The sequence below is a fragment of the Mastomys coucha genome, unplaced genomic scaffold, assembly GCF_008632895.1.
Source record: "Mastomys coucha isolate ucsf_1 unplaced genomic scaffold, UCSF_Mcou_1 pScaffold21, whole genome shotgun sequence".
Classification (NCBI taxonomy): domain Eukaryota; kingdom Metazoa; phylum Chordata; class Mammalia; order Rodentia; family Muridae; genus Mastomys; species Mastomys coucha.
In genome coordinates, this window is record NW_022196904.1 from 149,595,212 (window position 1) to 149,606,724 (window position 11,513).

Consider the following 11,513-nt stretch of genomic DNA (forward strand, 5'->3'; position numbering starts at 1 on the left):
ATCTTTAATTTCTCTGAACTAAGACTAATGTGTGCTTCAAAGCACTGATATATTTCAGCATACTGTCAAGACATTAGAGACACACAAAAAAAAATATCTAATCACCTTAGGACAAACATTTATTTCATTGTAAAAACTTACTAAATAACATTGGTTAACTCATTTTATACTTTTTGCTATAAAACCAATTGCATGAAGTAGGAAAATGGAAGTAGGCTTTCTATGGTAGGATTTCTCTCTGATGATAAGTTTACAGAGAGCTGAACCCAAGGGAGGAGGGAAGGGAGACATTACACGTTCAAGCTATGAACTCTTCTGCTTGATTCTTTGTGATAGAATCATGTATTGATTCCAACCTTAGAGTTTCCACTATTTCAGCAAGAAACAGGAGAGAAGAGGTTGAAGTTTCTGTGGATTTCACATTTACCTCTGATGTCAGAAAGGATCCCAGAGACCACACACTCACAATCCTGAGCTTAACAAGGCAGGGGGCCCAAACTCCAGCTCAGGCTGATGTAGGCTATGCTCTGAGACTCAATGGCATTTTTTTCAAAATCCAAAAGAATAAGTCAGGAGACAGAGTGGAAACCAGAAAAAATGTCCAGGTCATCCTAGATGAGAACTTCATGTTTTGGCTATGCCGTCTTTTGGTGTTGGCAATGGCTCTCCACAAGTCAGACATGCCTGTTGGGACCATGAAAACACTGCCCAATGCTAATAAGAACAATTTTGTATTCATCTGTCACACTATCACCACCTTGACCCAAAAAACTAAATCAGTCTACCTAGGAAGTTAATGGAATGTTCCATTTGAGAGTTGAAATTACATCCAGGCAAAAGATCTTTTTCTCATTGATTTTTCATCTAGAGACATCTACAAGACAGCATGCCTTAAGAGAAATCCAACCCATAAAATAGGTCCAAAGTTTACTGAGGTTTCCTATGAAGGCAATGGATCCAACTTCTTCAAAAATCTGTTTTCTGACCTGGAAATGTAGTTCAGTTGGTAGAGTGTTTGCCTAGTGCATGCAAAAAGCCTTTGGCTAACCCTCAGCATACGCCAGACATAGTGGTGGCACATGCTTACAATTCTAACACTCAGGAGCTATAAGGAGAGGGATCAGAAGTTCAAGAATACTCTTGGCCACAAAGGTTAAGATACATAAAGCCCTGTACTAAATAAATATAATATAATGACACAATAACAAGAAAAGTGTTATGTTTTCCACTTAAATGTGGTCTGTATCTTCCCCCAAAGTCAGAATAGCAAATAAGATGAATTGGACATAGCATTAAGATGGTGTCTTGACTGGCTTTGCTGCTATATGGATGCACAGCCTTGGACATGATGGTGAACTTCCGAGTCTCACTTACATGTATCAATGCAGAAATACAATCCAGAGATGGAACGGCTGCTTTCTAGTGGCCTCATTTGTTTACTGAGGTTAAAACATGAGCCATCTAATGTTTGGCTGTGGGTCTCTGCATCTGTTTCCACCAGTCATTGTATGAAGCCTCTTAGAAGACAGGCTAGACTCTAGTCTGCAAACATAGCAGTGTATCATTAATTGTGTCAGGGGTTGGTTCTCATCCATGGGATCAAGATACCACAGGAGATTTACACCATCAACTAGCCTGGGACCATAAGGGCACATAGAAACTAAACCACCAACCAAAGGGGCTGGACCTAGACTCCTTGCTTAATTATATCTTTCTGTGGGTCTCCTAACAATTTGAACACAAGCTGCCTCTGGCTCTGTTCTCTGCCTTTAGGACCCCCTTCGTCTACCTAGACTGCCTTGTCTTGTCTTAGTAAAAGTTACACTTAGTGCAACTACAACTTAATGTACTAGGTCAGGGTGGTACTCACAAGGAGGGGGCTTCCCGTTTGTGGAGGGGGGACAAGGAGGAGAGAAGGGAGGGGCTGTGATCACGGAATTTATGGAAAAAATCATCATTATCAGAAAGAAAAATTATGCATATAAACAAAAAAATCAAAATAAATAAATAAATACACATGAGCCACCTTCCTGCTTAGAACACAGGAACTCAAAAGCTGCTGGCTATTCTTCATTGATAATCCTTTTAGAATCATCAAAAGACCAATCTTCTTGTCACCCTCACCTTTATTTTTCTATGGTTTGAGCTGAACTGCCATTATGAATATTAAAAAGAAAAATCACTGTGGACAGTCCAGATGCAGCTCTGAAGCAAGCAGTAGTTCAATATACATTTTCTTACTCACCAATGAGTTATCACATGTACTTATGACCAGAATAAAACATGAATAAGAAAAAAAAACATAATAACAAACCTCTCCTCTTTCTGTAGCAGGAAGCCTTGGGACTAGCTCACTGTATATTTCTATTCATTAAAACTTCAGATTAGGGGTTCAGCTCAGCAGTTGAGTGCTTTCCTAACATGCATGATAACTGTGTTGATGTCTCAGAGCCACCAAAACAAGAAAACAGCAACAAAAATCTCTATAAATAAACCAACCAAACCTTAAGGAGCTAAAGATTTTACAAAATTGCAATACCTCTCAAATTTTTACTACAGGAGAGAGAGAGAGAGAGAGAGAGAGAGAGAGAGAGAGAGAGAGAGAAAGAAAGAGAGAGAGAGAGAACCATGAAATTATTTAGCATCATTTCTAAGTGTATACCAAGGCAATATATCCACATTTCTGTGCCCCAAATCTGCAGGGTGTTGTTTTCCTCAACTAGAACTCGGTCCACTCAACAACTCATGTTCCCTCCTCAGCTTCCAGTAACTGAAATGCTATTTGTCTACCTACCTTTTGCATACATTTGACTTCTACAGGCCTCATGAGTGAGATCACACAGAATGTGTCCTTTCATGTCTAGATAATTTACCTTAATGTGATACCTCCAAGTACCCTTCATATTGTTGCATGTGTTAGAATTACTTTTCTTTACAAAATTCAATAGTGTTTCATTGTAGGATCACACCATACTTTTTGTTTGGTTGTTTGTTTTGTTTTGTTTTGTTTTAAACCTAGGAAAATTTTTTTAAAGATTTATTTATTATATGTAAGTACACTGTAGCTGTCTTCAAACACACCAGAAGAGGGCATCAGACCTCATTACAGATGGTTTTGAGCCATCATGTGGTTGCTGGGATTTGAACTTAGGACCTTTGGAAGAGCAGTCAGTGCTCTTAACCACTGAGCCATCACTCCAGTCCCCTGTTTTGGTTTTCTGAGACAGGGTTTCTCTGTGTAGCCTTGGCTGCCCTGGAACTCACTCTGTAGACCAGGCTGGCCTCAAACTCAGAAATCCACCTGCCTCTGCCTCCCAAGTGCTGGGATTAAAGGCATGCACCACCACCACCTGGCCACATCATACTTTTATAACCACTCACCCACCAATTCCCTCAGTAGTCTTAGCCAAATCTTTTAAAAATATACAACTTCCAGTGATTATTTTATAACCCCAACTCAATTTCAGTATATCCAATTTATTCATCCAGTTTAGAGGAATTAGAACCATGGTGACAATACAGAATTTTTGTGCCCCCTGTTCCTTGCTCCCACTTTCTCATCCTTGAAATTACCATATTGACAGTACATTTTCCTATATTTAGCTAGATCTTCTTCCTCATGTCAACCCAGACAAACTAAAACACTGTTGCAAAGCTTAGCATTAAAACCGTTCTGAGAAATTGTTGTTTAGTGGTTTTAAGTCACTAAGTAAACATCATTCAATACTTGCTGTCACCCTGTACTTATAAAAACTACAACAGCTGCAATTGGAGCTCCCTGACTCTATTGCCATCCTCTGAGACCATGGCTGTCCTTATGGTCTGTCGGTGGCCAATGAAGGGAATGTTACTGTCCTCCACTCTCTGGATGTTCTTGCTTTACACTGGCTCTAAATTTAACGTTTTGATTTTGTTTTGTTTATTTCTTTGTTTTAGGGAGAGAAAGGAACAAAAAGAACCTCCCAGAAAAATACTATTAAGTGAGAGGAACTGTAGTAACAAGGAGGCTGGAGACTCAGCATCAGAATCTTTGAGTCCCCCATCCTCTGCTGTCTCTCTTTCTTCCTGAGGTTTCTCTGGGTTGTTCTAATAAAGCCTTGGCACCAGGTGGGGAATATATATATACCCATGCTACAAGTTTTGTTCTTGAATATTTCAATCCATGCACCAAAATAGTCTGCTTATTCTGTTCCAGGCAGACTGCTACCTCCTCCCTCCTCTGTAGCCAGACCTGCCTCATTCAGATGCCCAGTCAAAAGTATTTCCCCATTGGATCTTCATGTCCTAATGCATGAAGATTTCTATCTAGATTTTAAAGGAGTCTAGTCTTCATTTTCTTTCCAGTTGAACCATAGTGGGGAGTCTTCACGACACCAAGCAATAAATTGACAAGATCTATGCTTCCCCTACTCTCCAAGCTGGTTTGCAGAACACAGGCACTGAACCCAGTGTCTGACCCAACATGACCTTAAGAGCCAATAAAATCAAAGACCCCCATAGTTGAACCTGAGGAGGATAATGGGGCCTTGAAGATCTAGACTACAAGAGAACTACTAGCAACAGTGGTGAGATGGACCAGAACTCTCCACAAGTTCAACCTTGATAGTATATGAAAGGCAGACTAGTCCATCAAGAGTCTAGAGCCCTCACTCTGAAGCTTTAGCCCAAACACTTAATTTTTTTCACTTGCGGTGGCCGGAGATGCATACTTGAGCATGTCTTTTGCTTGTTGGCCTTCCTTCTGTAAAGAGCTCTTTATTAAAACCCCAGGGATTATTGCAATACTGAGTGCTGGTCATTGGGCTTCTAGACCTTCTGTGGGTCACTTGCATTGTCTTTGAGAATCTTTGAATGTGTGTCGCATCATCCCTACCAGAGCAGCACTGTTTTTATGCCCCCTAAGGCAGAAGCTTCCAGTGAATGCCCTGTCTCTGATCCTCCCGTGCCCATAGCCTGCAGCTGTGACTCTTCCCCAGCTGGCATGTCTGTGATGCCATCTGTTTTGCTCACAGCCATTTCTACTCTGACTGCTAACATGGCAAGGGACTGTGTGCTTATGACTGAGGACTACAGGTGAGATGATCCAGTGAACTGCCAGGTTTTCTGGGGGAAAAAAGTTTGAGTAGATTTAAAGAGAAATTTAATGTCCCAAATCTGGGAACTGAAAACAACTCTTAAAGGCTTAAACATGATAACGAGTGTGCCCTGGTCCAAAGGGGCCACAGATACTAAATATACTTTGTTCTATGTGTGGTTCCATATACTTTGCTTGGAAGTTGTTAAAATCATATCACATCTGAAACTTAGCTCTACAGCCATGCTGCTGTCTTTCTAAGACACCAGCGATATTTCAAAGTGATCAGGAACTACACATGAGCTGCAAACCCCATTAGCCCAGATGCAAAGATCTTTCATCAGTGCAGAAAGCTCATTTCCACCATTGCAAGACTGCTCTGAGAATTCTAGGAGGTCAAGTTAGCCGAGTGAATCCCGGATGAATTATTAATACCATGGCAATACAACGCACTGCCTAAACACCATCCTTCTGAGAGAGCATGGTTGTCACTAATGATACTATATGGCCTGGGTGTATGTCCACGAGGACATCATGTTACATATGCAAAGCCTTTGGTTCAGTCCCTGGCTCCAAAATAGAAAGAAAAAATAAAAATGAAAAAGGACTGCACCAGTAATTATACTAGGCATTGTCACCTTATCAACATGTTTCCACTGGCTATCCCAGGGGTAGAGTCTAATGTGAACAGTGCTGATAGCCACTAAAGAGAATTTAAGAAAAAGCTTGATATGGTGTCTATATTTCATATTGTTTGGATGGGAGGTGAGATTACCAGTTTTCAAGTGGTTAAAGAGCTCACTACAAAAGCATGAGGAACTTAGGATTCCCCAGGATCTCTGTAAAAGGCCAGGTGTAACAGTGCTTATTTGTGATTCAGTTTGCTCATGGGAACAAAGACAGGTAGATCCTAGGGACTTGATAGTCAGTCTGGTGAAGCTCCAGGTTCAGTGAGAGACTTAATCTCAAAAAAAAATAAGTTGAAGAACAATATAGGAAAAATATCTTGTTGAGCTCTTGCTTCTACACACACATGTGCAAGCACACACACTTGAATATGCACATACATATGCATACCACAAAAGCAATATACACATAGAAAAAGTGGGGCAGCTGGAGAGGTTGGTCAGCAGTTAAAAGTATTGACTGATCTTCCACAGGAACTGGATACAAATTCCAGCACCTACATAGCAGCTCACAACTGTCTATAACTCCAAGGTCTGACACTCTCACACAGATATACATGCAGGCAAAATACCAATGCAGAGAGAGAGAGAGAGAGAGAGAGAGAGAGAGAGGGATGGGAGGAAGGGATGGGGGAGGGAGGCAGAGAGAGGAAGGGAGGGTAGGTAGAAAAAAGGAAATTGTTCTGGGATGCTGCATACAAAGTAGACTGTTCTCTCTCAAGTGGAATTCCCAGCCCAGAATCAGGGCTCTACCTAGATACTTGCTAGATATGCATATCCCAGACTTCTTAAAAAATTAGGTATAATCTAATAGCCAGTGCTTCGGTAGGCTTTCTAGGAAATTGTAATGGGTGAAAAGAACATGAAAGTGAATCATGGGAAATCAATAAGGAAGCTTCCTTAGTTAAGATTTCTATTACTGTGATGAAGCACCATGACCAAAAGTTGAGGAGGAAAGGATTTATTTTACATATGCTTCTACATCACTGTTCGTCATCTATAGGAACTCAAATAGGGCCAGAACCAGGAGGCAGGAGCTGATGCAGAAGCTATGGAAGAATACTGCTTACTGGCTTACTTCTCATGGATTGTCCAGCCTGCTTTCTTATATAACAAAAGACCATGAATCCAAGGATAGAAACACCCACAATGGGCTGGTCCCTCTTACAACCATGACTAATTAAGAAAATGTTCTACAGGCCTACATACAGTCCAACCTTATGGAGATAATTTCTCCATGGAAAGATAAAGGTTCTGAAGATTCCTTCTCTCCTATAACTCTAGTTTATGTCAAGTTGACATAATAACTACCCATCACAGAGGTCCCAGGAAAAAAAGATCCCTTCTATGCTTACAGACTTGCACCTTTACTGTGGAGAAATGCTTTCTTGAATGTAAAATATTGGGTGACAGTGTGGAAGAAAGAGTGGCAAGTAGTGGGGAGTCAGTGATGAAGATATTCTCCTGTCTTCTGTAAAAACCAGTCATTTACACAAGGCCACTAGCAATTTTCTTCTTAATCTTCATCTTTCTTGGTGGAGAAGATGTATAAGTCAAAAGTCTACATTCAAATCCTTTAGCTAAAAAAATATGAAATTGAAAAACCAATACTTATATCTATACCATATTACTGAAAAAAAATAAGAGATTAGAAGACTAGTTTATTTCAAACATATGCCTCATAAAGACCTAACTCTATAGTTTTCCATTCAGATGCAATTGGATAAAGTGTTTTCTAGCTAAAGAATAAAATTAATTAGGAAATATTATTGAATCCTGTTATGTGCTCAAAAGTGAATTACATATATTTCCCCTTCAGAAACCAGAGGAAACCTTTTTCTGCACATATATCCACTGGCAAAAAAAAGAAGGGGTGGGGAAGGGAGGAAGGAAGGAAGGAAGGAAAGAAGGAAGGAAGGAAGGAAGGAAGGAAGGAAGGAAGGAAGGAAGGAAGAAAGGAAGGAAGGGAGAAAGAAAGAAAGAAAGAAAGAAAGAAAGAAAGAAAGAAAGAAAGAAAGAAAGAAAGACAGGAAGGAAGGAAAGAAGGAAGGAAGAAAGAGAGAGAGAGAGAGAGAAAGAAAGGAAGGAAGGAAGGAAGAAGGAAAGAAAGAAAAAAGAAAGAAAGAAAGAAAGGAAGAAAGGAAGGAAGGAAGGAAGAGGTGAAAGAGAAAAAAAGAAAGAGAGAGAGAGAGAAAGAAAAAATAATATGCCATTCCCAACTATGGGATCTTTTCTCAGGCATCAATGAAAACAAACTCTCTCTGGACTCTGAGAGAAATAATTATCACGGTTTGTTGAGGACAGCCACTGTCACAACATCTGGATTTTTATGAAACCCAAGATCTCTATAAAATGCAGACTTTATGATGACAGAATAAAATATGCCCATGACCATCTCTCAGAGCACTAATGGATATAAGTATAGTGGATTACTTAGTCATCCACCTAAACCAGGAATAGTATAGCAGCTGCAGGAGAGAGGTGCATGGGTAGGGAGAGATTCAAGAGTATTAATCTCAGAGCACAGAGATCAGGGTAAAAAATACTGTATTCACTGGAGGAAAAAGGTTCATCAAAAAATTGGGAAAGATTAACCTCGGTTTACCTACCATAGGATGAGATCTTAGAGCTACTACAAAGATATATTCCAAGAATTTAATATAATCTTTTATTTACAAGCAAGGAGTTGTGCTCAAAGCACCAAGGGAATTGGTAAATATGGAAATCTTCCTTTTTCTGGTTTCCTTACATTGAAATTTTGAAATCTCAATTTTCCAAGGATGATTGTCTCATGATCTCACTAAGAGCCCAAGCAGAGAAGGTTCACCATTTTCCAAACCTATAAGGGATAGCTGTGTGCCTTCATGCCCCAGCTGAAGACAATACATTGCATGGATAATTCCCATAGGATCTTGTCAGCCAGTCTCAGCAGCCAACACCAAGTAGGATAACATTCTCTCTCACTCCAGCAGTATATACTTTAAGGTGAAGTAGGTAGGTCTGAAATTCTACTATTTCTTAAAACTTACCCAAAGCATTCAGAAAAGTAAGGATGAACAAACAGCATCCCCAACTCCTCAACTCAGAGGCACAAATGACAATTGTAAATTTCCCCAATGAACATCCCTACCAGGGAACATATTTGTGTCAAATTCTGGAAAGGACTTTGAGCTACACAGACTTCATATTAAACAGATTAAAACAAAGAAACACATACCAGAAAGAAACCAAAACACTTAGTGACTTGACCATTGTCACATAACAAATTAGGATAGCATCATTGACACCAAGTCCCATCAACTCCATGCTCTCCTTACAGGGCACAACCTGTCTAGCCCAGCATGCAAGACACAATGTTCTTTAAACAGTTTGTACTTGGGAAGTAAAACTATCTTTAGAAATTCTCACTGTTCTCCCGAGACCAAACACTGCAACACTGATTTGAAAATGCTTACATTTTAGAAACAATTGCAAAATAGAACCATTCATTATGCCCCAAAGCGACAAAACCATCCCTGCTTCACCACACTTGCAATGGATATTTTATTTGTAGGGAGGTGTCCTTTCTCTTATGCTAGCCAACATTATTTGCAGGCTAATAATTGATGCACAAAACAACCCCAGTTTATTTGTGTTTCAGATACTGTTTCCCTGGGAGACTCGGTATATTTAATGATAACACCACAAATACACTGAATAAGATAGTTTGACTTGCAACCTAATAGAAAAGAGTATGTGAACAATACTATTTCATTTCAGTATGAAGGGGAAAAAAAAAACTTTCCTTTTAATACACTGCCCAGAGATGTGCCAGAGAGCTCATGTGGTCTGAAAGAGTAATACTCAGCAAAAACTGAGAGCTTGGGTCATAATCCATGGCCAGCTCAGGGAATGCAAGTAATAACTAAGAACCAGAGCACATCCTGCTCCCCCGGTCTGCTCTGCCACACAGCCCATCACATAGTCTACTGCTTTTTTTTCCAATAAAAATATAAAAGAACACAGGAAAATTAAAACAAAATGGAGTAAGAGTTAGTACAACCCTGAGATCCAATGGATAAGCAAAAGTCCCTACCTAACCATCTGGAGCCCCAGAACCAAATTACTGGATTTTCTGGTGTTATCTCCTTAATGGCTGTTTTAAAGTGGTCATATGGCTTCAAGTTTAGAATTTCATAAGAAAAAAAGAGAATGGTTCTGACATGACATCAAAAGATGGTCTGATGGTTACACAGCTGCTACTCTTCTCACAGTCACCCACCAATCAAATGCCTACAGAGCTGTACTGGATCTTCAGGGGACAAACATCCTGCCTCCTCAAGGGTACACTGGATTCACAACAGTTTTCCCCGGCCAGTTGTCCCACTAAGACCACACCCACTGTCCAACAACATCACCTAGGCTCAAGTTTCTGCCCAAAGTGGACTCAGAGCCATTGTCCCCATTTCTTGCTTGGCATCCACTATTTCTTTCCCAACAAATATCAGGCAGCTTCCCCAAGCCATGATGGAGGACAACAGACTAGATTAGACTGACATTTGCCTGCCTTCTTCAGAGGTGTACCTCCAATGATTTACTGTATAAAGTCTGAAGGAAACCCACAAGGAAAAAAATAAGTATGATATTAAAGATTTCAGTTCAGAATGGGCAAGTTGAATCGTCTTTCATTTGATTCGTCATCCTTTCTTAGTGTGTAAAAACAGAAGAATCGAGTTCTATCCAAGCTGACATATAGCCCTATAGTGAGCTAAGAGCTAGAGACTCCATACACATACTACTTTCACTAACATAACCTATGCATGTCTGGAATTTGTACAGACCCTTTCTCCAATATGTAGTGTCACTACTTGAAGCTCCATACATTTTGTGCAAATGGGGACCAGAGGGAAGCCCAAATTGAAAACTAGTATATGTGTTAAAATATGCAAAGTACTCCACAGAGCCCCACTTGTGGTCATCCTTGTCACTTATCTGAAGCTTCACAGCCTTATAAGATATGTGTCATTAACTTTAGCTCAGTGATAAGAAGCATACGGTTTTAAATGCTCAATAGTGAATGGCTAGCATGTAGTAATTCAACTCTCATTTTTTTCTCCATATTTTCATGTTTACAAAAGAAAGGACATAAAAAAGTTTAGTCTTCAAGCTTCTAAAATAGTAACCTCAGACTGAGATGCAAGAAAAAATAGGATATTCATTTTCTTAAGACTGCATGAAACAATTTCACTTCTGAGCACTACCATGGTCCTTGCAGAATCCTTGGTGAAAACATAACTCCTCTATGTTTAAGTGGAGCTCCATATAACAATTTGAAAGCTGTCTAGAAGGCAGCTTGTGAAAGACCAGGAGCATTGTACTAGCAAACCCTAAGTTGTGTGGAGCACAAGCAGAGATAAATATACACCTCGATAAGGAACCAAATTATTGAGAGGATCATAAAATTCAAATGGTTCAAAGTCCTTGGATGAGTTTTCTCTACTTTGAGAGCTCTTCCAGATATGGTTCTGTGAGGATAGAAGTAGCAGGTTGTTCTGGTATCAGAGGGAGCATCTGTCCTACAAAGTCAGCAATGCTCTGCAATCCAGGACTCTACTTCCATATAGCCCATTGGTATTCTATATACTCACTGCTTGGATAGTAGAGATAGGACATTGGTAGAAAACCATAAAGGCATTATTCACACTCCCAGCTTCCTTAGCTTCTCATGTAATGAGACATACTTACGTATCATCTTATTTGATATGCTAACCCCA